This window comes from Elephas maximus, chromosome 2 (genome assembly GCF_024166365.1).
Source record: "Elephas maximus indicus isolate mEleMax1 chromosome 2, mEleMax1 primary haplotype, whole genome shotgun sequence".
NCBI lineage: Eukaryota > Metazoa > Chordata > Mammalia > Proboscidea > Elephantidae > Elephas > Elephas maximus.
Genome location: NC_064820.1, coordinates 67,464,804 through 67,492,658, shown reverse-complemented (window position 1 = coordinate 67,492,658; position 27,855 = coordinate 67,464,804).

The window sequence follows — 27,855 nt, the reverse complement described above, 5'->3', positions numbered from 1 at the left end:
GGTTGAAGAAATTGTGGCATCAGCACATATTCTCCGTGGGGATACAATCTTGTCTGAAAAACAACTCTTTCCACCCTGCTTCATCTCTTTGGACATAAATGTCAAAAGATGCATCATAAAATCTGTTCTCGATATTTGAGAGAGCATCTCCACTGTGGCAACTCTTTAGTACAGTGATTCATTTCCAGAAAGGCTCGAGCACCTGTTAGCAACATGACACTTTCCTTTAGGAGATGCTTTTAGCAAGTAATCAGGTTAACTGTATCAGTGGTTCACAACTCTAGCTACAAATTAGAAATCACTGGGGAGCTTCTGCAAAGCACTGAAGCACTGGCCTCCCCTAGACCAACTGAATCTGCTTCTCTGCAGGTAGAGCCTTCAGCACAGGTATTTTTTAAAAGCTCCCTTAGTGCAGTTTACTGGATACAAATCATACATCAATAAAGTTGGTTTAAAAAAAAACTCTCTGGGTAATTCTAATAGTTCTTCATTAACTTTCATGTTTGCCATCACTGAACATATTCGCGTATGTGGTGGACTATACTAAGAAAGCCACATATTCTTACTGTTTAGGCAAGAATCACCTGTGGAGAAAAATCAGCATCATCATTAAGAATATCTTGTTGTGCCAGACCTGAAATGAGCATGGTCTCACTCTGTGTATGATGCTTCACAGCCTTAGAAAATGGGTTGAGTTTATAGTTTGTATTAACGGGGAAAGGACGCTCCATAATCACCAAAATTATTTCTTAATATGTGATGCCATTCACATTTAAAGAGGAAACTGCAATGCACGAAGTATTTTCATATCTATCGAAAAAATTATTTCATTTGAAACTCAAGTCGACTATTGAAAACAGGTAGAGGCAAAAATCCTTAACAAAATTAAGATGTCGTTTTGGCTAATTGAACTGCCTAGCTGGTCTTCTAGGTCTCCTACCCAGGAACTTTCTCCAAGACACCTGACCACCTATAAAAATCTGTAAAATTCAAACTTACCCTTGCCACCTGAGATAAGAAAAGGACAAAAGTGAGTTTGTAGCCAATAGCATACTGATTTAATAGTGATGTGTGCGATTTGGCTGCATAAAACATCAAGCCCTGATCTTATCCCTTCACCCATGATATTCTTCTTCTAGATGCTTAATCTACCAATCTACTGATAAACCTGATCACTAAGCCCTCCGTGGTTGACTAATACATCCAATATTAGATACAGTGCCCTCTCTTTTAAGATAAAAATGAACCAACTGTCAAAGATTTGCTTGAAAGACTATTAGAAAATAAAAATTACTTCCGATCATAATTTATTTTAGAGAATGTTTAAGTGGGGGAGAAAGTAAAATAAATTTACCTAAATAACCCTCATAAATATGGCCATTTATATTTTACAAAAGTGAAAAAGCAGTGATGGTGTTTTCAATAAATGGTACTGGAATAACTGAACATTATTCACATGCAAAATTGATGAACCTCAACCTAAACATCACACCTTATACAAAAGTTGACTCGAAACAGATTAAATATCTAAATTTACAACATAAACTTACAAAACTTTTAGAATAAACCGGTAGTGAGCTGGAGTTAGGCAGAGTTTCTAAACACAACAACAAAAGCACAATCCACAAGGGAAAATAATTGTCAATTTCATCAAAATTTAAAAATTTCTCCAAGCAAGTGACTGTGTTAAGAGAATAAAAAACAAACTAAAGACTGGGGAAAATATTTGCAAATCATTTATCTGATACTAACTTATATCCAGAATATATAATCTCAAAACTCAACAGAAGAAAACAACTTAATTAAAAATAAAAAATGGACAAAATGCTTGAACAAATAATTCACCAACAAAGATATATAGATGGCAAATACGCACATAAAAAGGCATTTAACATTAGTAGACAAGGGAAATACAAATTAAAATCACGATAATATACCACTTTTTTTCTAGTTGCCGTTAAATCGACACCAACTCATGAAAATACCATGTGTGTCAGAGTAGAACTGTACTCCACAGAGTTTTCAAGGGCTAATTTTCTTTTTCAAAAGTAAAATATCAAGCGTTTCTTTCGCGGCATCTCTGGGTGGACTGGAATTTTCCACTTTTCAGTTAGCAGTTAAGCACATTAACCATTTGCACCAACCAGGGACTCCCCACATGCCTATTAGAATGCCTTAAATAAAAATATGAAAAACTTCAAGTGTTGGCAAAGATATGGAGCAACTAGAACTCCCATTCATTGCTGATAGGAATAAAAAATTGTACAGCACTTTGGAAAACAGTTCGGCAGTTTCGTAAAAAGCTGAACATATACATACCATATGACCCAGAAATCCCATTGCTGAGTATTTACCCTAGAGAAATAAAAATTTACATTCATACAAAAACTCGTGTGCAAATGTTTATAGCAGCTTCATTCATAATAACCGAAAACCGGAAAAAACCCAGATACCTTTCAATGGGTAAATGAATAAACAAACTGCAGGAAATCCATACAATGGAACAGTATTCAGCAAAGCAAAAGAAAGAAATTGTTGATATATGTTAAAAGTCTGACTGGATCTCAAAGAAAGAAGTCTGCTGCAGTTACATATTGTAAGGTTTCATTTATATTACATTGTCTGAGAGACAAAACTATAGTGATGGGAAACAGATCACTGATTGCCAATAGTTAAAGGTGGGAGAAAGATATAACTATAAAGCAGTAGCAGGAAGGAGTTTCTTCTCATTTTGTATCCTGATTGTGGTGGTGGTGGTTACATGAATCAACTCATGTGTTAAAATTCATAGAACTTTTTACCCTCCTCCCAAATTTTCATATGTTACTGAATAATAACTGGACTATAGGAAGAAGAACGTGGCATCAGGATTAGAGGAAGACTCATTAACAACCTGCATTATGCAGATAACACAACCTTGCTTGCTGAAAGCGATGAGGACTTGAAGCACTTACTGATGAGGATCAAAGACTATACCCTTCAGTATGGCTTACACTTCAACATAAAGAAAACAAAAAATCCTTACAACTGGGCCAATGAGCAGCACATGATAAATGAGAAAAGATTGAAATTGTAAAGGATATCATTTTACTTGGATCTGCAATCAATGTCCATGGAAGCAGCAGTCAAGAAATCAAATGACATATGGCATTGGGAAAATCTGCTGAAAAAGACTTCCTTAAAGTGTTAAAAAGCAAAGATGTCACTTTGAGGACCAAGGTGTGCCTGACCCAATCCATGGTATTTTCAATCGCCTCGTATGCGTGCGAAAGCTGGACTATGAATAAGGAAGACTGAAAGAGAACTGAGGCCTTTGAATTACAGTGTTAGTGAAGAATATTGAATATATCGTGGACTGCCAGAAGAACAAACACATCTGCCTTGAAAAGAAGTACAGAACACTCTTTAGAAGCAAGGATGGCGAGACTACATATCACATACTTTGAACATGTTATCAGGAGGGACCGGTCCCTGGAGGAAGATATCATGATTGGTAAAGTAGAGCATCAGCGAAAAAGAGGAAGACCCTCAACGAGACAAACAGAACCAGTGGCTGTAACAATGGACTCAAGCATAACAACGATTAGGAGGATGGTGCAGGATTGGGCAGTGTTTCATTCTGTTGTACATAAGGTTACTATGAGTCAGAACCGACTCAATGGCACCTAACAACAACAACAACATAAGACCAACGTTTTGAGTCATTCTTTTCTGACCTTCTTTAAATCATATTACAGAGGTGAACAGTGATTTTATCTACTTTCTTGCCACCATATCCTGGTTTAGGTCTGGGCCTGGTTGTTGAAGGGTCAGCAACAGCCTCTTTCTCTGAGGACTTTCTTGGATGTACCTAGAGCTCACTCTAATGAAGGAACACGCTAATCCTTTGGACAATGCAGTCAGTAAAACTGCACATGTAGTTTTTACCCACAGGAACTAAATTGCCACTCTCAGTAACCTTGGTGGGGGGGTAGTTTTAACCACAAATTGTGACACTATTGAGAAAGATTTATTTGAGACAGCAATCTGAAGAAAGACATAGTTCTAAATTTGTTTATTATTGACAGCCATTACAGTAAGAATGAAATATTTCAGGTTCTCCTCTACAAATAGTATAATGTAATAAAATAAATAAAATTTTCTTAAAAACTTCCATTTATTGAAGAAATCTTTCCAAATTAGGAATAAACAAGCTTGGAAGGAAGACTTTGTTTTTTATTAAAGTACAAAATACCTCGTATTTATAAAATGCCTAGCTATGAGACTTTTTATATTTCATTCTGGCCAAGTTACAATGGCCCAAATTTCATATTTAGAATATGGTGCAATTGAAAAGATTCAATCAGTGATCTCAGAACTAGTAATCTTCTAAGAAAAAGATGGGCTAGTTGGCAATGAAGAGATGACATTTCGAAGTTTAACATTTATCCGTAATTCTGGAAAAAAAACAACAAACCGTCTACTGAAGAGCTTCAAACTTAACAAATGTGGCTTTATATTCAGTGCTTCTGCAGAAAAAATGTAGGTTCCAAGGTCTAAAAATTTTTCCCTTATCACAAACTATTTTCAGGGGAAAGTGAAACAAAAATAATTTAATTTTGAAGGCATGATGGGGGGAAACTGGTGATTTTCTAAAATGGGCTTTGTTAAATTCTGTGAAATCTGCCTAAAATAAGTGGCTAAGCATTTCTCCCCCTCACAACACAGAAATCAAAGAAGTGACTCCCATTATTGTCCTAAAATGGTGTCTCTTCAAAAAATAACCAACGTTGCAAAAAGAAAGTTTCTGAAAACGATCTAAGCCTTGTTGACAATGAACAATAAGCAGCAAAAGCAACATTTAGTAATATTTTAATAATACAAAAGTACACAACAACTTCCAGAGAGTTTTGATACACACACAATCCCTGGGTTACAAATGAAACCCATTCCAGTATCTTTAAATAGAACTTGTAGGGAAGTCAGAGTAGGTACATACAGTTTTTATTTAGCCCTTACTCTAGTGCATTTTTTTTTTTTTCCCTAGAGCAAGAAAAGGCTCAAAGCCTTTTCAGTGATTTAAAAGCTGCAAGTGAGCAAGTGAAGGTGATAAAATAGTGGTGGTGAATTTGTTGCTATTAAGGTTTGGTTCAATAGTTTTAAAGTGAGGGCATATTTACATAACATTAAAGGGAGTTGTCAGTGAGTCAGAGTTTCCTTCCTAACCAGGGGACTGCCTGTATATTTAAGCCTCTTCTCTTTTTGCTAGGGAGGAAGGAAGCTGAGATTTTTCAGGATGTTGGTCACCCAATGCACAAGGAAGAGGACCAAGTAAGGAGCTAGCAAAGGCAAAGGAGATGATGGAAATTACCTGTGATTTGCTGAATGGCATGATAAAAGTAATTCTGTTCTGTATATTGATTCAACAGTAATTGGAATGCCTACTTTGTACCAGGCACTATTCTAAACAAAAAAAAAAAAAGCCAAATCTGTTGCCACTGAGTAGATTCCAACACATAGAGACCTTACAGGGCAGAGTAGAACTGCTCCATAGTTTCTTTAGTTAGCAGCCGTAGCGCTTAACCACTAGGCCACCAGGGTTTCTGGCACTATTCTAGCTGCCAGGAATTCATCTGCAAAAAAAAGAGACAAAAATTGCCTGTCCTAATAGAACGGAGGTAGGGACAGAGTAAGAATAAGAGAGAGAGAGAATCCACAAACCAATTTTCAGTAGTGATGAGTTTTATCAAAAAATGATCCAACAACCAACCAACCAGTGTAAGGGGGTTTGCTATTTTAGACTGAGTGTTCTTGGAAGACCTCTGTGAAGAAGTGACATTTGAACAGAGACCTGACTGAAGTGAGGCAACAAGTCCTGTAATGTGCAGAGGAAAGGAGCTCCAGGTAAAGGGAACAGCAAATCAGAGTGCCCTGAGGTAGGAGTGTGCTTAGCTTCTTTGAGGAACAGCAAGGACTTCAGGTGGGTGGAGCAGAGGGAGCCAGGGAGAGGATAGAAGGGTTGAGGGCAGAGAGCTTGGCATGGGCAAGATCATGCAGGCCTCGTAGAATTTGAGTTTTATTCTCAGATTCACAGGAAGATCCTGGACATTATGAGCAGCGAACTGACATGATTAGATTTGCATTTTCAAAAGATTCTTCTGAATGCTGAGTGGAGAATAGATTGTATAGGGGCAAGAGTAGATTCTCAAGGTTCATTTCTGCTTTTATTTAGGTAAATAAAAACAAAATTAAGTTTTTTATATTATTATACAGTGTTGTCGTTGGGCTCCATCGAGTCGGTTCCAACTAATAGCAACCCTACATAAAACAGACGGAAGCACTACCCAGTCCTGCACCATCCTCACAATCATTGATATGCCTGAACCCATTTTTGCAGCTACTGTGTCAATCCATCTTGTTAAGGGTCTTTCTCTTTTTTGCTGTGACTCACAGAGACCCTCTAGGACAGAGTAGAACTGCCCCATAAGTTTTCCAAGGCTATAATCTTTACAGAAGCAGACTGCAATGGCATTCTCTCGTGGAGCAGATTATTAGGTTCCAACCCGAGTCCCAATTCAGTAGATCTAGAATGAGGCCCAAGGATTTTAATTTCTAACAAGTTTCCAGGTGATGATATTGCCAGTCAGGAATCAGAATTTGAAAGCCCCTGCTATATATACACATATATTTTTTAAATTATTTACATATAACAAGCTAGGTAAGTGCCACAGAGAAATTTTTGAGTAAAATGTCTTTCACACACACACAAGTATTATTTACCTCAAGTTCATTCACTGTTTTTACATGACATGACTATTTGATTGCTTGGGCTTACAGCTCAGCTTACAGATCATATATCCCTGACTTGTTTGACATCAGTTTGTAATCATTTCCAGAATGGCTCTGCTGCTGTGTGAAGGTCCGGCCTGAGGCACATGGGCGTACTGAGTTTTCATGTTGGCAGTTCTCTATGACAAAGAGGGTATAGAGTTCTGGTAAAATCATATATCATTTCACGAGCTCAAAAATGAGTGATAAAACAGAACTTAAGAGCCTTTTGTCCATGAATACAAACCAAGACGACACTGCTGATAATGAACTGTCCAGCTGGATATTTAGAAATTATATACCCAGCTGTTGAATGTTGCTCTGAAATAAATCAAAACAGAGGCTTGCTTTTACATCTAGGGTCACATTGAAATTCTCTGTAGTCTCTGTCTCTCTCTTCTTTTTTGTTTGTTTTTGTTTTGTATAAGCTGATTTATGAGAAATACAGACCAAAAAAAAAAAAAACTGATGGTATTCATAAACAAGATGCAAGAGTAAAACCAATTAACACTAATTCTTAGCAAGAGAGCCAACACATGTTCAAACTACATCAAGTACACATATATAGTACTTTTTAAAAAAAGGAAACAAAGTTTTAGCATGTAATATTTCTGTTTTTATTTATCCTGACAGAATTAAAAAGAAATTACCTAAGAATGTGCAGATCACAAATCAACACTTCCCAGGCTAAATTTCTCGGCTTGTCCTTTGTTAACAAGGTTAGTAGAAAAGTGCCTCAAAGCTCTCACTGACAATCTTCCTGCCTTCTCTTCCAAAACTAAGCACAGATTTCATCATGATATACCCCTGTTCATCAAAGACACCTTGAACGGCTTTACTTTTTATGCTTGGAATAATTTGAAATAAAGAACCAAAGTTTTAGTCACTCAATCAACAATTATTTGTTGTTAGCTGCCATCAAGTCAGCTCCCAACTCATAGTGACCTCATGTACAACAGAACTAAATGCTGCCCAGTCCTGTGCCATCCCCATTACAGTTTTAAGATCAAACTGTTGTGATTCATAGGGTTTTCATTAGCCGATTTTCAGAAATAGATCTCCAGGCCTTTCTTTCTAGTTTGCCTTAGCCTGGAAGCTCCATTGAAACCTGTTCAGCATCATAGCAACATGAAGCCTCCACTGACAGACAAGCAGTGGCTGAACATAGGATGCATTGACTGGGAACAGAATCCAGGTCTCCACTTGGAAGACAAGAACTCTACCACTGAACCACCAATTATTCTTTAACAGCTTACTGATGAGCCTACCATTGTGCTAGGTGTTGGGGTCAGATTGCTGAATAAAAACAAAGGGTCTCTGCCCCAGTCTTTCAGGCTTTGAGAGATAGGGGGCAGCACTGAATCTGCAGAGGCAGGCCTTCTGCCGCAATAGCTTAGTCAACCTGGGGCAAGAAGGGATTGTTATACTATCCCTCACATGTTCTAGAAGGTAGTATCTTTAAAAATACTCATTAATGGATTCAGTTATTTTGTGATTAGAAGGAATCTTAAAATGTGCCAGTCATATAGTCCTTTGGAGTCATTCCATTCATAAATATTATATGAAGTGCCAGAAACTTTACTCATATGACTATGATTTCCTCATAAATTCTGAAATTTCTAAGAAATGAAGCCTTTTGGATGCCAAGTTTCACATATGAAAGCTCCCACTTCCCTTCATGACACAGAATTCATTTTCTCTGATATAAAATGTAAATGTGGTAGACAGGTATACCATTTTACATCTTCTTGACTCATATTTTTAGGAAATAAAATAAACCAACTGGTGTGGCATTAACTGTCAATTTGACTAAATTGCCCAGTAAGTCAATTCAGTTATAAACCTGACCAACAATTTTAAGAGAATACATGTTCCTCTCTCTAGCTCCAAAATACTTTTAAGACTGAAGACTAAATTTGGTGGAGAAATGTTTGTTCCAGTTAATTCAAGAAAGCACTTAGGTATAAGCTGATTTGCACTCTAAATCTTTCCTGTCACGTAAGATAGCCTTACACTTCCTGTCTTAGAACAAAATGCTATGAAGTTACTTGCTTTGAACACCTCCCTCCCCCAACTCCTTTCAATTTGTATTCATTCATTTATTCAGAAATATTATTGAAAAAAACTGTATACCAGATACAGCTTCAGGTGCTGAGGGCACAATGGTGAACAATAAAAAAGGCATAATCCCTGCCCTCATAATGGAGACAGATATTAAATTATCACCCAACCAGTATAAAATTACAGTGGTAACAAGTGCTACAAAGGAAAGGGACACGGTGCTATGAGAGCATATAATGGGGAAAATTGGTTTCCCTGAGGAAGAGAGGTTTGAACTGAGATTTGGAGAAGTAATAGGGACATATGAGTTAGCTAGGTCGGCAGGAGAAAAGTGGCCGTTCCAGTTATCTATCAGCCAAAAAAACTTAGTGGCTTAAAGCAACATTATATTATTATGCCTTACAGTTTTGTGGGTCAGGAATTTGAGCAGGGTTTGACTGAGCAATTTTATGCTCCATGTGGCATCAAATGGGTTACTCACGGTATTCAGCTGGCAGCTGGCAGCTGGCAGCTGACAGCTCATCTGGTCTGGAGGGTCTACCATGGCTTCATTCACATGCCTAGAACATTGGGCTTATTCAGGCCCCTCCTCCTTCTTCATGTTGTCTCTCCATGTTCTCTCTCTAGGCAATAATCAGACTTCTTAAGCATCACCTCAAGGCTATAAGGGACCAAGGTAGAAATTACCAGTCCTCTTAAAGGTCAGTCCCTGAACTAGCACAATGTCACTGCCACTGTACTTTATTTGTCAAAGCAATTATAGTCCAGGACCCATTCCACAGAAGGAAAATAGACCCCATCTCTCAATGGGAGGAGTGCCAAGGAATTTACGGACATCTTTAATCCACCACAGTGGCAGAAAGAGCATTCATGGTAGAGGGAATAGCATGTAAAAAGGCCCCATGACAGGAGGGGCCCTGTCACAACTAGGGAACAGAAAGGTCCATCTGGCTTTAGCACAGAGGTGCAAGGTGAAGCTGGAGAGGCAGATAAAAGTCAACCTCTGAGGGACCTTATAAATCAGGTTAAGAATATCGTCTTTGTTCTAAGAACAATGAGGAAGCATTAAAGGATTGTTCTCCTTTTAAGGATTTTTTATTTTATTTTGTTGTTGTTCCTTTTAAGGATTTTAAGCAAGGGATGAAATGATCCATTTTGCAGTTCAGTGGAGGCCAGCAGGAATGCCAGGTAAGAAATGGCGGCTATTGCGGTGACAGATTTGGCAGTGAATATGGAAAAAAACAGAAGATTCAACAGCTTTTTTAGGCAATGAATTTAATAGAACTTTAGCAATGGATTGGATACAGAGAGTGAAGGAGAAGGAATTTGATGTTAGCTGCTTTCAAGTTGGCTCCAACTCATGGTGACCTTATGTATAACAGAACAAAACATTGCCTGGTCCTAAGCTGTGTTCATGATGGTAGGTATGTTTGAGTCCACTGCTGTGGTTATTATACCAGCCTATCTCATCGAGGTTTTCCCTGACCCTCTACCAAATATGATGGTTATATGATTATATACATTTGTCCTAACTCATCAAATTACACACTTAAAATTAAGAGTTGTCATTGGGTTTTTTAAAACATATTAAAATACACTGGAGTATATAACAACCCTGAACTTTTATGTCAAAAATGTCTAAATCCAAAAGACTATTTCTCATCACTGGAGAGCCTTCCACTATATGTTTAAAACTGCTTCCAAAGATTGAGATAAAGATATTCTGGGAGAAAGGGTAGAAAATAGATTTCTATTTGTAACCAATCAAATAAAACAGCCCTTAGTGTACTGCCTCCTTTCCACTAGAGGAGGAATCTGCCCGCTTATGGAAGAATCAGAGATGGAGCCCTGAAATGCTAGTTGATCAGGTGTTAACAGTAATCATGTCCAAAATTTTATGGTGGATAGCATTACTAAGGGAGGTAGTATATTTGACTACTCAACTTAAAACTGAAGAGGTACACATACACTTCTGTTTCTAAGATTCAAAGTTACTTGGAACTTCAACATACATCTTGGCAGTCTAAAGTACTGAACAAATCCACTATCAGAATGCCTGAAAGGTGGCCTATTATTCTCTGAAGACTTATAAGAAGAGCAAAGATTGAGTGCTTGTAGTAGCAAAGCACATGAATTAAACAGACATATTTTCAGGACCTTTCAACTCAGTTCTGAAATTTACGTTATTTGAGTCAAGATTGCCTAAAAAAATAATTTTAAATGTAAAAAAAAAAAACGTGAAGAAAGAACTAGAGTTTCAGAGACCAGTAATACGAAGATGTTATTTAGTGGAATATCATGTACTCAGGTAAAAACGAGTTGTATAAAAGATTTAAAAGTTCATAAATATGGACTTCTGGTAGAGATGCTGTATAACAAGGCTGATGTAAAGCCAGTAAGGACTGGTATGATTAAGAATGAGGACCCAGAGTACTGGAGATGAGGGAAGAATCTAAGCCAGGCTCTCCGCTTGAAACCAGGGCCTGGAGTGGAGCTGCGCACTCTGTGAAAGAAAGCTGAAATAACATAAGTGGAATCTGCTGCCTAGGGACGACCGCTCCCTCAAGAGACAGAAAGAAGCAAAAACAGCTGCCCAGCCAGGACCTGAGTCCTGTGCCCACAGGCTCAGTGATACTGATTGTAAGAGAGAGACAGAAAACTCAATATAAGACCTGAGGCAACCAAAAAATTGCCAGGTAGGAAGTTGTGAGTGCAAACAGCAGGAAAAAAAAGCACAACTCAAGATGAAGTTGCAACCTAAAATTCCAAACCACCAAAAAAGATACCCAAACAAATCAATAATTGGAGGAAAAAAAATTAAGCAAAATTAAAATTAATGAATAGAGCAATCTGAAATGATATTAAGTAGGAATAGAAAGAGTTTATATTTTTGGTTACTTTGTGGAATAAATACAAGATCCATGTATGGGACTGTTTATTGCAGTGTTTTATTTGCAATAAGAAAGAGCTGAAAGTCCTTTGTCCATTAATTTGGAATGAGGAAAACGTGGTATACATATATAATGGAAATCTAGGCAGCAGTCGGAAGTAATGTACTACATATTCATACGGCAACATGAATAGATCTTAAAAATAATGTTGAGTGAAACGTAATAAAACTTACATAGTAATATAATTGCATTTAATCCATAATTGTGCACATTAAATACACACACACAAACCAACACTAAATTTTCAAAAATACACACATATATCTAAGTAAATGAAATACACTGAAGACCTATGGGCCAGAATGAATGCATTTGAGGACAGAGACTAAAAGAGAAATTAATCATTTTTAAAAATAATGAAACTGATGAAGTCTGGTTTGGATGTTGTGTTGTCATTAGGTGCAGTCAATTCATTTCCGACCATAGCCACCCAATGTACAACACAATGAAACACTGCCTGATCCTGCACCGTCCTCACAATTAGTGTTGTGCTTGAGCCCATTGTTGCAGTCACTGAGCCTGTCAGCTTGTAGTGTCTGCATGAAATGATGATATGGTCCACCATAACCTAAGAAATACCATCAGCTGGGCTCACTTCAGGTGAAAACAGAACAGGAATTAGTCATAGTTTAGCACTGCATATTTCTCCCTTTCCATAAAATTTCAAGTAAGAAGAAATAAAAGAAAACACGCACTATTGACAACGCGACGTTGGAAAAAAAAATCTGATTCAACTACTGACCACAGAACGCAATGAGGAAAGAAGTCCTCTTTATTGTGTAAGATGAGTTATTTCCACATCACTTACTAGTGAGAGGAGACGTATCATTCAGCCAAGGTTTAAGGCATTTAGTTCAAATAGCTGGAAATCACAATTAGAGCTTGAAAACTAACGTTTCAGTGCAACAAAAATAGAAAAATTACCTTCATAAGGGGTATTATTTATCACCTTTTAAGCTATTTTCTTTTCCTTTAAATATAAGGGAATTAACCAATCTTTTCTACAGTTTCTCTTCTAGTAAAATTGATATCCTATGGGTTTCAAAAAATACTTTTTCACATTAAAAAAGTAAAAAATTATCTTCCTGCCTTTCATTCCAAAATATCTTTCCTGATTATTGCACTCAAAATGACATGCTTTGTAGAACACAACCTACTGCATGTCCCTTCAGTAACCTTCAATGTGAGTATTAAACCTCTCACAAGAGTAGGAAACTCGGTACAGCATTAAAATCTGACAAGCTCCACACACAAACTCTCAGAATTCTTTAGAGAATTTCATGAATCACTGAAGCACCTTGGTAGTATAGAGCTGGACTGCTGCCCAGGAAGAGCAGAAATTTTGCCTGATTTGCCAGACCAACTCTAAGGCTCATCTGCTGAGAACTAGAACAATATTTTGACAGCAAATGGTCTAATGACAATATTTTTGAGCAATAAAACCCTAGACTGAATTAAAAAAAAAAACTAGCAAACATAATTGCTCCCACCATTTATTCTTAATTCAAATATTGATTTAATAACATCCTTATATTGATAACAAAACTAATTAATAGAGATCTTTTTAATGGTATAAAAAAAAATAAAGAGTCATTAATTAAAATGAATCTGATTGATATGCTGCTTAAATTAATCTAGTGGTATAGTCAAAACCATTGAACCAGTTAGACCCAGGGATACTAATTTCTGCAGTAATCACTTCCACCATAAGTAACATCTTTCTTTAAATCCCTTTTCAAACAAAATCCTCTCCAACTTGTCAATAAGTTTTTGTTGTTGTTAGGTGCCTTTCAGCTCGGTTCTCGCTTATAGTGACCTTATGTACAACAGAAAGAAATGCTGTGGGTCCTGTGTCACCTTCACAATAGTTGCTATGTTTGAGTCCATTGTTGAAGCCACGTTGTCAATTCATCACTTTGAGGGTCTTCCTCTTTTTGGCCAACCCTCTACTTTACCAAGTATGATGTGCTTCTCCAGGACTGGTCCCTCTTGATAACATGTCCAAAGTATGTGAGACAAAGACTCTTCACCCTCGTTTCTAAGGAGCATTCTGGCTGTACTTCTTCCAAGACAGGTTTGTTCATTCTTCTGGAAATCCATGGTATATTCAACATTCTTCCCCAACACCACAATTCAGAGGCATCGATTCTTCTTTGGTCTCTCTTATTCATTGCCCAGCTTTCACAGGCATATTAAAAAAAAAAAAAATTTATGCATATTAGGCAACTGAAAATACCATGGCTTGAGTCAGGGTACCTTAGTCCTCAAAATGACATCTTTGCTTTTTAACATTTTAAAGAAGTCTTTTGCAGATTTGCCGAAGCAATATGTCCTTTGATTTCTTGACCGCTGCTTCCATGAGCATTGATTGTGGATCCAAGTAAAATGAAATCCTTGACAACTTCAATCTTTTTTCCACTTATCATGATGTTACTTATGCATCCAGTTGTGAGGATTTTTGTTTTCTTTATGTTGAGGTGTAAGCCATACTGAAGGTTGTGTTCTTTGATCTTCATCAGTAAGTGCTTCAAGTCCTCTTCACTTTCAGTAAGCAAGGTTGTGTCATCTGCACATCACAGGTCATTAATAAGTCTTCCTTCAATCCTGATATTCGTTCTTTATATAGTCCAGCTTCTCAGATTATTTGCTCAGCATACAGATTGAATAAGTACAGCGAAAGGATACAACCCTGATGCACACCTTTCCTGACTTTAAACCACACAGCATCCCCTTGTTCTATTCAAACAACTGTGTCTTGGTCTATGTACAGGTTCTACATGAGCACAATTAAATGTTCTGGAATTCCCACTCTTCGCAATGTTATCCATAATTTGTTAAGATCCACAGTTGAATGCCTTTGCATAGTCAATAAAACACAAGTAAACATCTTTCTGGTGTTTTCTGCTTTCAGCCAGGATCCATCTGACATGTTACTCTGGGTCAAATTCCCAAATACAGTCTCAGGCTCCCCTAACATTAAATCAGGCACCTATTTTCTTGTCATTTTAATCCCTCCTTATGAAAAAAGTATTTAGATTCCCCCACACGTATAAGCTCCATTCTCTCTGTTATGGCTTCTGCTGCATTTTATCCTATCACATTGAAAATGCCTGTATTTCTGTGTCACATGGTTTCATCTTCACAGTCCTAGTCAGCAAAATGTATCCATATTGTCAAAACCAGTTACGGCAAGTTGTGGCTTGAAACTACGCCCCACAACTGGAAAAATTGCCAAGGTTTTCATGTTTCTCCTCTATCTGAGTATATCACACCATGCACTGTCTCTGCCTTTATCTACAATTGGGTATACTAAACCTTCCCTTTGCCTTGAGTGTGATGTTTTATACTTAGCAATGTACATTCATACGAATTACCCTCTATGTTCTTAACAACTAACCTTGAAAGTAGATGAGATGTATTTATATTTTCATTTGTTAGATAAGGAAATAGATAAGGAGAGATAAAGTATTCATTCATTCAACATATATTGAGCATCCACCAAGAGACATGGGAACTGAGCCAAGTTCTAGAAATAGAAATATGCATAAAATATAATTCACAGTTAAAGGGTTAATCGTAAAGAAAGGGAAAACAAGCAAAAAAAATTACAAAAGAAAAACTACCACTTAGGGAGAGTCTCTTCCGAACACTGTACTAGGAAATTTACATACAATAGCTCCTTTAAATTTCACAACAACCTAGCAAGGTAACTTTACATTTAAGAAAAAATGAAACTCAGAGAGGTTAGCAATTAGATCAAAGCAGTATTTGAAACTCAAGCTGCATGATTCCAAAGCCTGCCTTTCAGAATAATAATTAGTGTGATAATAATTTCTATGTGCTGTGATAAAACAACAATGTACGGTGGGAACTTGAAAGAGAAATTATCAATTAAACTCGTGGCATGGTGGCAAAGTGAGCAGGGGAAGGTAGGAAGGAAAGTTTTGCAGGAAAATGGCTTCATCAAGTGTGGTAGGCAGAATTCTAAAAATTTCCACATCCTAATCCCCAGGACCTGTAAATATGACTAGACATCACACTCGTGATTAGGTTACGTCATATGGCACAGCTGACTTTGAGATAGGGAAATTATCCAAATGGACCGATCTAATCACATATGACCTTAAAATTGGAGTGCTTTCTCCAGCAGCCGGCAGAAAAGCAAACCAAAAAAAAAAAAAAAACCACTGCCGTTAAGGCAGAAAAGGACATCAGAGATATTCCAAGCATGAGGAGGATTCAAGGTGTCGTTGCTGATTTGAAAATGGAGGGGGCCGTGTGACAAGGAATGTGGGTGGCTTATAGAAGCTGAGAGAGGCCACCAGCTAATAGCCACCAAGAAAACAACAACTTTGGTCATACAATCACAAGGAACTCAATTCTGCCGACAACCTGAATGAGTTTGTAAGTAGATTATTTTCTGTAGCTCCCAGCTAAGAGCAGAGTTTGAATACCTTGATTTCAGCCTTGTGATAGTCTGAGCACAGAACCCAGCTGACCCTGCCCAGACTTCTGATCAACACGACTGTGAGCTAATAAATGGATGTTCCTTTAAGTTGCTAAATGCATGCTAATTTCTTACACAGCAGTAGAAAACTAATAAATCGAGAAAGTTACTCCTGAGTAGGGTTATGGAAATCAGGCCAACAGAAATAAGGAAAGGGCATCTGCAAATAGCGCAATAGTGCAAGTGATACAGGTGCTCACCCACATCTCTTGGACCTGACCAGTTCTGTGCTTATTAGGTGGCTTCCAACTGCCCTTGTTTGAGGACTTTCTCAGAAGTCCAGAAAGGTTACTATGCCTGGGCACAGCATGTCAGAAAGGTCCAGGGATAAAGCCCTTTACTAATGGTTGACAAGATTATACGAATGCTTCTGTTCTTTCGTCTTTGACGAGATAACTGCAAAATGGGTTCTGCAAGCAACTAAGCTCCAGTTGTCCACAGTGGTAGTTTTCTTGGTAACACACTCTTTTCTTTATTATTGGCTGCCTTCAATTCCCCCACTTCCCTACTGTGCCTCCCAAATTAACCACTTGCACTCATATCCTTGGCATTCGACTGTGTGGATCATACCAAATTATGGATAACATTGCGAAGAATGGGAATTCCAGAACACTTAATAAAAAATAAAATAAAATAAAACTTTTTTTTTTTTTTTCAATTGTGCTCATGAGGAACCTTTACATAGATCAACAGGCAGTTGTTTGGACAGAACAAGGGAATACCGATTGGTTTAAAGTCAGGAAAGGTGTGCATCAGGGTTGTATTCTTTCATCATACCTATTCAGTCTGTATGCTGAGCAAATAATACAAGAAGCTGGACTATATGAAGAAAAATGGGGCATCAGAATTAGAGGAAGACTCTTTAACAACCTGCGTTATGCAGATGACACAACCTTGCTTGCTGAAAGTGAAAAGGACTTGAAGCACTTACTAATGAAGATCAAAGACCACAGCCTTGAGCATGGAGCAACTCAACATAAAGAAAACAAAAATCCTCACAACTGGACCAATGAGCAGCATCATGATAAATGGAGAAAAGATTGAAGTTGTCAAGGATTTCATTTTACTTGGATCCACAATCAACAGCCATGGAAGTAGCAGTCAAGAAATCAAATGATGCATTGCATTGGGCAAATCTGCTGCAAAGGACCTCTTTAAAGTGATGAAGAGCTAAGATGTCACCTTGAAGACTAAAGTGCACCTGACCCAAGCCATGGCATTTTCAATCACATCATATGCATGTGGAAGCTAGACAATAAATAAGGAAGACCGAAGAAGAATTGACGCCTTTGAATTGTGGTGTTGGTGAAGAATATTGAATATACCATGGACTGCCAAAAGAATAAACAAATCTGTCTTAGAAGAAGTACAGCCAGAATGCTCCTTAGAAGCAAGGATGGTGAGACTGTGTCTGACATACTTTGGACATGTTGTCAGGAGGGATCAGTCTCTGTAGAAGAACATCATGCTCGGCACAGTACAGGGTCGGCAGAAAAGAGGAAGACCCTCAACAAGCTGGACTGACACAGTGGCTGCAACAATGAGCTCAAGCATAACAACTATTGTAAGGATGGCGCAGGACTGGGCGGTGTTTTGTTTTGTTGTGCAGAGTGTCGCTATGAGTTGGAATCAACTCGACAGTACCTAACAACAACAACAACAATGTATATCCTTGTCTTAGGATCTGCTTCTGGAGTAAGCCAAAATAAGTCAGTGGATAATGTAAACATACACAGAGAAGCCTTAAAAAGTGGGGCTAAGATGTAGTGTGCTGGAAAAGAGATTGGGAGAGAATATGGAGTCCCTTACATGATCTTCTAAGGAGTTGAGAGACAACATTGAAAGTCAGTCCATCTGACAGAGAGTGCCTGCCAACTTCCTCCCTATTAGCAGAACTCCGGATTGTGTGCCTACTGGAAACACCCCCTTTCCCAATCTCTTTTGAAGATGGGATGGCCTATTAAGTAAAAGCAAAAGCTTTTAATAGAGCATCAAATGAAGCCCTTTTGCCCCTCTTCTTTTCTTCCTTTCTGCTCACAGAGACTTTGTCCAGGACATTCATGAGCCACTAAACCACACAACTGTCTACTTCAGCAGGTTATACAGGAAAAAGGCTTTATCAAGCGTGGTAGGCAGAATTCTAAAAATGACCTCCACAAGTTTCTACATCCTAATCCCCAGAACCTGTAAATATGATGAGACATCACATCTCAGATTTCTTTCTACATGAAAAAAAATAATAACTTTTTCAGCCACTGAAGTCAAGGCTCTATTATTAGCAGCTGAACACAGTCCATAACTCATAAAGTGACAGATTGGGAAAAGGAACTTAGGACTCTCAACTGTTTACCCATTGCTCCGACACAGCAAAGAGAGAGAGTTACCCAACTTGCCAAGTGGCCAGAGAAATACCGCAATGAATTCTCAGGACATAGTTTAGAAACAGCAGCAAAACTACCAAGAAATCTCAGGGCATACTTCAGAAATATCAGCAGTGCCTTCCCAATTCTAATTATGAAACTTCGTGCCAATTTTATATTGCCATTTCACATTTACTTACACTGAATCTTTGTGTTTCCAAAGTTCATTCCCAGGAGTGTTAATGAGGCACTAAGAGACAGCATTTGGTGGCCTCTAGGTTGCTTGATAATAACAAAAACACAAATGTCATTTTGTTGAAAACATTTCTTACCAAGTTCTAAGGTCCCTAATTATATTGAAAAGAAATTCCACAACAACAGCAAAAAAAAAAAAAACCCAAAGCAATACTATCTTTACTACTGCTCTGAAAGTATAAATATAGCTCATTGGTTTCTAATGGATAAAAAAAAAAAAATGCATGGGAGGGAATATTTCTCCTGCCACCATCACATGGTAGGATAGTTGCGATAAGACATAAATTTTGGATAGAGAGAGAGAGATGCTGTTTTTAGCTGCTGTTGAGCTGATTCCAACTCATGGCAATTCCATTTGTGCAGAGTAGAATTGCTCCATACGGTTTTCAAGGTCGTGACCTTCCAGAAGCAGATCCCCTGGCCTGTCTTCCAAGGAGCCTCTGAGTGGTTCTAACCACCAAACTTTTGGTTAGTATAGTCAAGCACTTAAACTTTTGCACCACCCAGATAGATAGATACACGGAGAGGCTGGTTTCTTCTACCATTAATAACATTAATGCAAAAAAATAAATGCTACTATTTTACTAACACTTTGCTCAAGTGATCTTTTCACAGAATTAGTGTCATCAGATAAATAAATGGCTCAGAGTCATGGCTTGTTGTTTTTCCATGGTGTATTAATGTTTGTGTTTCTGCTACTTTAGAGGATTCTGATATTAAAACGAAGAAGGAAAAATGAGCAAAGGGGCCTTGTGACACCCAGAGTAGATATCAGAACCCTCTTAATATTAAAAGGTATTTATCAAATATATTGCCAGTAGGTTTAGAAGCATATCTGTTTTATCTGTTGATCAAAAAGCATTTCTCACGTGTGCGAGGTCATTTGTATATGTGACACTTGGAATTGCATAAACATATTTCCCCTGGGCCTCCCATATTTATTCAATTTAGAAATCCCAGCAAGCTGTTACTCTTTTCTACCTTGGAACATTAATATTGATATGAAAAGACTTTATGATATTTCTGCTTCAGGCTTCAATCCCAAGAAACTGTTCCAGAGTTGTACGAACTTTCCGTGTCTTGTTACTTTTGTGGCTTTAAATGGCATCAAATAAAGCATGCCAGGGACAATTCAACCTTGTAGTTTTGGAAGCCGTTTCTGCCCCAAACCAAAGGAAATTCACTGTTAAGAAAAGTAGTGCTATTCTCTGAGGCACAAAGGGATGGATATCAAATTAAAGAGAGGGAGGAAAATAAAAGGGATTCAAGAAGAGATTTCTTAAGTGAAATCAAGTCTAAAGGATTCAATTTGTCCCAAAACTTTTGTGGCTACCTCTTGGATTCTAAGATATGTACAACATTAAGAAGCCATCATCAATATAATAACACATTTTGGGGAGTTGGAAATCCCTACATTTAATGGGCACATTAATTGCAAGAGACACTCTGGTTTCAGAAACAAAAATATGAGGGGGAAAAAAATACCTAAGAAGAAATATGTTCTTTGTCAGACTTTGTCTTCCCTAGCTGTGCTCAATTTCAGGCACTGACGCATCCAACCTGCTCATTCAGCTGCTTGCTGAATTTGCTAGCTGTTACAGTCCTGCATCGTTAGCCCCAAAGCTGGGGTGCCTACTGAGCCGTGCCTTTCCCTTCTCCAGTTCATGTGACTGTACTCTCTAAATTTGCCCTCCAGTTTCTCTGCATAACCTAGAGGCTTGCTGTGAATTCCAGTCCAGTTGAGTAAGGCTCGTTGACAATCTACTCACCTCTTGCCTTCCTCCTCTCTGGTATGTTCTCAGCTGCTGGCTGAGACCCAGCAAGTATGGTGTCTTGTGATCCGATCAGCAACATCAACATGAACCAGGAACTTGTCAGAAATGCATCCTCACTGCCCCCTTCCACTCCTCCAGACTACTGAATCAGAAACTCTGAGGGCAGGGTAAGTCCTAGAAATCTGGTGTAACAAACCCTCCAGATGACTCTGATGCAAGCTCAAGTTTGAGAATCACTGATCTAAATCAGTTAAATGTTTCTCAGAGTTTTACTAACAAATGGGAAATCCCTTCTGTAAAACAAAATAAGTGGACTGGTATACACTAACAGTATTGCCCTTCACAAGTTTTAAATTCATTTAGCCCACACAAGAATTCTATGAAGTAGAAAGTGTTACTATTATTCCCATTTACACTCTGAAAAGGAGGTAGAAGAGGTTAAGTTTTTCAGGGCACACAAATATTAAATAGAGATTCAAGCAAACCCAGGAATCTGCCTCAAAACCTGGGCTCCCATCTGCTTTGCTGCACTGCCCTGAAGGTGCTTTACACCTCAGATTCACACGAGGTGGATGTTACCATAAAAAAGACTGCATGCTCTGTAAGCTAATTGAACCCTCAAAACAAATAATTTAGGTAGGTATTAATGTCCTAATTTCCCAAAGAAAAATAATCAAGGTAAATATCAATCTGAACCCTGTTGATGCTGAATTAATAATAACTTGGTTATCTTACATCTAACACTTAACACATGAAAAGTAATATTTTTCCTTATGAATTTTCAGACTTCTACTCACAAATAAGGGAATCCAATCTAAAACTCAATTACTTTATGCAAACCAAGCACCCAGAAAAAGGACGTTCCCTTGTCCGTACCTTTGAACCTAAAAAAAATTAAACTTTAAATTGCTAAAAAACAAACAAGCAAACCCGTTGCCGCCGTTGAGTCGATTCCAACTCACGGCAACCTACAGGATGGAGTAGAACTCCCCCATAGGGTTTCCAAGGTATAATCTTTAAGAAAATCGACTGCTACATCTTTCTCCCACAGAGAGGCTGGTGAATTCAAACCGCTGACCTTTCAGATAGCAGCCAAGTGCTTAACCACTGTACCACCAAGACTCCTTAAATTGTCTGGTCTTCAGCCTGAAACAAACACTCTCATTTGAAAGAAATAATATTAGAAACAATGATCTATGGGGGAAAGATCAGGATAAACCACGTGAAGCCTCGGCTCCCACTAACTAGTGTCAGAGTCTGTTGCAGGTGGGGTGGGCACAGAGAGCGGTGCCCATAAAAGCTGACACAGCGATTGCAGTTAGAACTCCGCCTGACACTGGAGGCACATACAGCTCCTCTTTAGTGCCAGCATGAAGCACACTTCTTTTTTCTGTATGGAACAAAGCGTGGGGCTTCAAACACAACGTAACGGCGAGGTATCAATAGTGCCCAGCAGCGCTGAGCAGAAGGAGTGGCCTTACCTGGCAGATACGGCTGTGCCCAGTGGGAAACAGTGATACCCAAGGGGATTGATTCCTCCATGGGCTGACTGGAGTGGCTTAATTAACAGCAGACACCTGAGCAGCAGGCATGCCCGAGAGTGCCAGAGAAAAAGAAGAAGAAAAGGGCAGATGATACCATGCCTTAGCTGAAGGAATCTGTTTCTGAGGAAAAGTGATACTCTGGCAACTCCCAGAAAAAACTGATGTGAGGAAGGGGGAACTTAATAGGGCCAAAAATCCCGATATTAACAAGAAACGGTTATGACTTAGGAAATTTCAAGTCATATATTTACATTCGACTATTATATCACTTCTGTAAGTTAGGTCATATCCTTTTTAAAAGAATTCTATTTTTTAAAATTCTAATAGTGATCTTAAAACAATTGTGGCTCAGCTTTCAGATTAGTGTTTAATTGTTGAATTTTTAGTATAACATTTGAGTTATGGCATTACCCTTTAACCTGCTTACTGTTGACCTAGTTTTATATCTGAATTAGAAAATAATCTACTCTCTAATGTTTTAAACTATATTTTCTAAGAAGGAAAATTGACACTTTTTACCACTTTGATTGACTTTCTCCCTGTCTGCCTCCATCATGCTATGCTTCAATACCTCACTCTACTCCTAACGAGGAATCATTTAAAATGAAGTAATATACTTGAGACCTAAGAGAAAAGACATGTCACAGAAATTCTATGACATTTTACAAAAAACTGTTTCATTTATTTCATAACACATAAAAATCTATTTAAACAAATGAAAAGAGTGAAATTAAATAGTATAAAATCTGTTGCATTGTAATTATTATTTTGCAGTCAATGGACATGGAAATTGCTTCTAGTGTGAAGTTTTTCTTTTCACATACTATGACCATGCAAGAAAGTTTACACTGTATAATATTTTAAATTAAATTAAAAAAATTACATTTTCTATGTCATTTCCAAGTATATAAAAATAATTCCATAGGCTATTGCCTAAGTAAGATTGTTTGAATCTGCACAGAAGTGTCTCTACCTCAAAACACATTAGATTCTGAAAGGTCATCTTAATTAAATCCATAGGTTTGCAACTTCAAACTAAGAGGCATTTAAGTTTGCAGTTCCCAGATAAGTGTCTTCAAAGGAAGAGTGCAATTAGTCCTTGGAAGCACTAAAGTCAATCTTATGCTTTTCCACCTTAGTGATATATAATCTCCCTCATTTTCTCCCTCCCTTTCTTTCTTCCTCCCTCCCTTCCTTTCTTTCCCACAAAATTGACTAGCTTCATCTACACCGAAAATCTGTTTGGGCAAACAATATTGAAGAATGAGAACAAAGTAGAAGACTTACACTTTCCAATCTCAAAACTTACTATAGAGCCACAGTAATCAAAACAGCCAAGTACTCACTCAATGATAGACACACTGACCAATAGAATAGAATTGATAACCCAGAAGTAAATCTACCCATCTACGGGCAGCCAATCTTCCACGAAGTGCTGAAGTCCATTCAACAGGGAAGAAATAGTCTCTTTAACAAATGGTGCTGGCAGAACAGTTATCCATTTGCAGAAAAATGAAACAGGATCCATACCTTACATCATGCACAAAAACTAACTCAAAATGGATCAAAGACTTAAATGTTAAAGCTAAATCTATAAAATACCTGGAAGATAATATAGGAACAAAACTAGGGGACCTAATTTTTGACATAAATAGCCTATTAAGTACTAACGACAGAAGATAATTTAGATAAGTGGAACTTCCTAAACATTAAATACTTATGCTCATCAAAAGACTTTATTAAAAGATTAAAAAAGAGACCCTGCAGGCTGAAAAAAAATCTTTGGCAATGACATATCTGACGAGGGTCTCGTCTGTAAAATATATAGAAAACTTCAACAACTCAGCAACAAAAAGACAAACAATCCAATCAAAAAATGGGCAAAGGATATGAACAGACACTTCACCAAAGAGGGCATTCTGATGGCCCATAAATACCAGGAAAAGATGCTCTCAATCATTAGCCATTAGAGAGAGGCAAATCAAAATTACAATGAGATACCATCTCACCCCTGTAAAAATGACAATGATCAAAAAAACAGAAAACAACAAACGCTGGTGAAGTTGTAGGGCAGTTGGTACTCTTATACACTGCTGGCGAATTTGTAAAATGGTACAGCCACTATAGAAACTGTATGAATCTTCCTCAAAAAACTGGAAATAGAAATATCTTATGATCCAGCAATCCCACTCCTAGATATATATCCAAGAGATACAAGAGCAGTGATACAAATAGACATATGCACACCTATGTTCATTGCAGTATTATTCACAATAGCAAAAAGATGGAAGCAACCTAAGTGTCGACCAACAAGTGAACAGATAAACAAACTGTGATGCATACATGCAATGGAACACTACACAACTATAAAGAATAATGAGGAGTCCATGAAACATAACATGGATGAATCTGGAGGACGTTGTGCTGAGTAAAATAAGTGAATGACAAAAAGACATTTTTATGTGGTCCTACTGTTATAAAGAGCCAGGAATAGATATACACACCGAAAGAAATGTTCTTTGATGACTACCAGGGATGGAGGGGAAGGGAGGCGGAATTACTCTCTAGATAGTAAACACTTGTTATTTTTGGTGATGGAAAAGGCAATACCAAATACAGTTAAGTCTGCACAACTTGACCAAGGTAAGTGAAGACAATGAGAAGTACACAAGAAAAGGGCAACTTCGGTAAATGCTATACCACATACAATTTTGCGACAACAGTAATAACAACCAAAAATACATGTGTGGTTATATACATAGAAGTGTATGCATACAAGTGTATAGGAAGACATATGTGAGTACATGCACGTGCAGGTATAGGTGTATCTGTAGGCATAGGTAAACACATGTTTGTGTGCATTGCACATATATTCATATATATAATAAAGCACATGGGGGTACAGTTATGGAGACTTCCTAGACATACCCAAACAACTCAAGGGACTGGTTTACTGGGTTAAAAGGCTTAGGACCATAGCCTTATGGGATAATTTAGTCAATTGGCATAACATAGTTCATGAAGTTCATGTTCTACACCCTAGTTGGGTGAGTACTGTCTGGGGTCTTAAAATCTTCCAAGCAGCTATCTAAGATACAACCATTGGTCTCTACTTATCTGGAGCAAAAGAGAATGAAGGAAACATAAGGCTCAGAGAAGAAGCTATTTCCCAGAACTAATAGCCCACATGAACCATGGCTTCTTCTAACCTGAGACCAGCACTAGATGGTGCTCAGCTACCACTACCAACCATTCTGACCAGGGGTGTAAAAGAAGGTCCCAGATATAATGGGGAAAAAATGTAGAACGAAACTCAAATTCCTAAATATGGCCAGACCTACTGGACCAATAGAGACTAAAGGAAGCCTCAGGACTATCACCCTAATATACTCTTTGAACTTGGAATTGAAGTTATTTCTGCAGGCCACCTTTTAGCCGAACAATAGATTGGCTTATAAAATAAATATCACCTATGAGTTATGTACTCCCTTAAACAATTAACTGTATGAGACCGAGCAGTCAACATTTACCCAAAAGCAAAGATAAGAAGGCAAGGAGGGGAAGGGAAGCTAGATCAATGAAAACAGAACAAACAGAATGGAAATAATGAGAATGCTGACACATTGTGAAAATTGTAATCAATGTCATGGAAAAATTTGGATAAAAATTGTTAAATGGGAACCTAATTTGCTATGTAAGCTTTCACTTAAAACACAATAAAATATTTGTTTTTAAATCTGTTTGGGTAGATTTGGAGGCAACTCCACCTGTGACGGGTATACTAATTACTTCTTTGTAATTAGGTGGTGCAAAACAGAATGGGGTGTTACCAAACTCACCTTTTTTTAATAGAAATCATTTTTCTCAGCAGCTCTTTTTTGTGTTCAGCTTTAAGTTCTCAGACAGACACAGAGCCCTTAAATTTGGTTGATAGTCAGCAGGCCCTCTGCTAGCAACCTCCAATGCCTTCGGACCGGGCAGCTATGGTGATGTAGTTAGGCTCTTCAGGTCCACTCAGATTCAAACGTTTTTTAAACTCCTCCTCAGAATTGGCCCTAGCTTCTACTTTTCAATCTCTATAGTCTAAGCCAGAGTCCCCTAGTGGCACAAATGGTTACTCTATTTTTACATAAATAACCTGCACCTTCTGCATTGTTTGCCAACTCATCCCCCAACCCCAGGTATTTTCATACGTGCCATTAGCAAAAAAAAAAATTATGAAAATACCTCATGGGGGGAGGGAATGATTGGCAATCAAACATAGAAGGCACATGTTATTTGTGTAAAAATACGGAAATTTGGTCACCTGCCAAACCAAAAGATTGGTGGTTCAAGTCTATTCAGAGTTACCTCTGTAATAAAGGCCTGCTGATCTACTTCCAAAAGAAATCATCTACTTCCAAAAGAAATCAAGCATTGAAAACTTTATGGAGCACAGTTCTACTCTGAGGCACAGGAGTCTCCATGAGTCAATCAACTCAAGGCAATTGGTTTTATAATCTGAGCCACACACAATTTTTTAGTTTACTTGAACACTTTCCTTATCTGTTTTCAAAGGACATGGCACTTTCTCCATGTTGCTTGAGTCAGTCTTTGCCCTTCTGAATCACTCTTACAGTTGAAGAATTCATCCCATATGCACCTACACATTCATCATTTTCCTATCACACTTTACATTTTTTAAATAATCTCCAGTTTTTGTCATAACCACAATCTTCATGCCAGGGCTTCTAACACTCTAACAACTGTTGCACTTATTGGACATGAGGGAGTTAAATGCTTGAGCTCAACTCAAAACAGCTCAAACAAAGCAAGGATCAAGGTCAAAAAAATGCAATTGCCATTAACAACTAAAAATGCTATTTGTTGATGGCTGGCAGCTCAAATGTGCTTTTTCCTGGCACATAGCTTTGTTCACATCTGTGGAAGTTATTAAGAAGAAAATAAAAACATAGCAACAGTTAAGAGTTTGCTGAGTATTTATTATGTGTCAGGTGCTGTGTCAAGGACTTTACCTGCATTATCTGTTTTAATACTCAACATGGTCCTGAAAGGCAGCACTTTTATTGTCAATGTTTTACAGAGTAAAGAACTAAGGCTTAAAACAACTGTTACCCTTTGTTATGGATTGAATTGTGTCCCCCCAAAATAAGTTTTGGAGTCCTGGCCCTACACATGGGGATGTAATCCTGTTTGGAAATGGGTTTTTTTGTTATGTTAATGAGACCATAAGGGTGTAGGGTGTGTCCTAAACCTAATCACTTTTGAGTGATACAAAGAGTAGCATAGACACAGAGACATGCCAGCACAAAGGGGAGGAGATAGATGCCATGTGAAGATCACCAAAGAACCAAGGAACCCTGGAGGAGACAAGGATCTCCCCCTAGAGCCCACAGAGAGACTTCCCTAGAGCCAGGGCCCTGAATTTAGCCTTCTAGCCTTCTGAACTCTGAGAAAATAAATTTCTGCCTTCTAAGGCATCCACTTGTAGTATTTATTTTACAGTAGCATTAAGAAACCAAGACACTATTCCTAAGTCACACAGTTATGAAAACTTGAACCCAGGTGTTTGAATCTAGTCCCAGGCTCTAAATC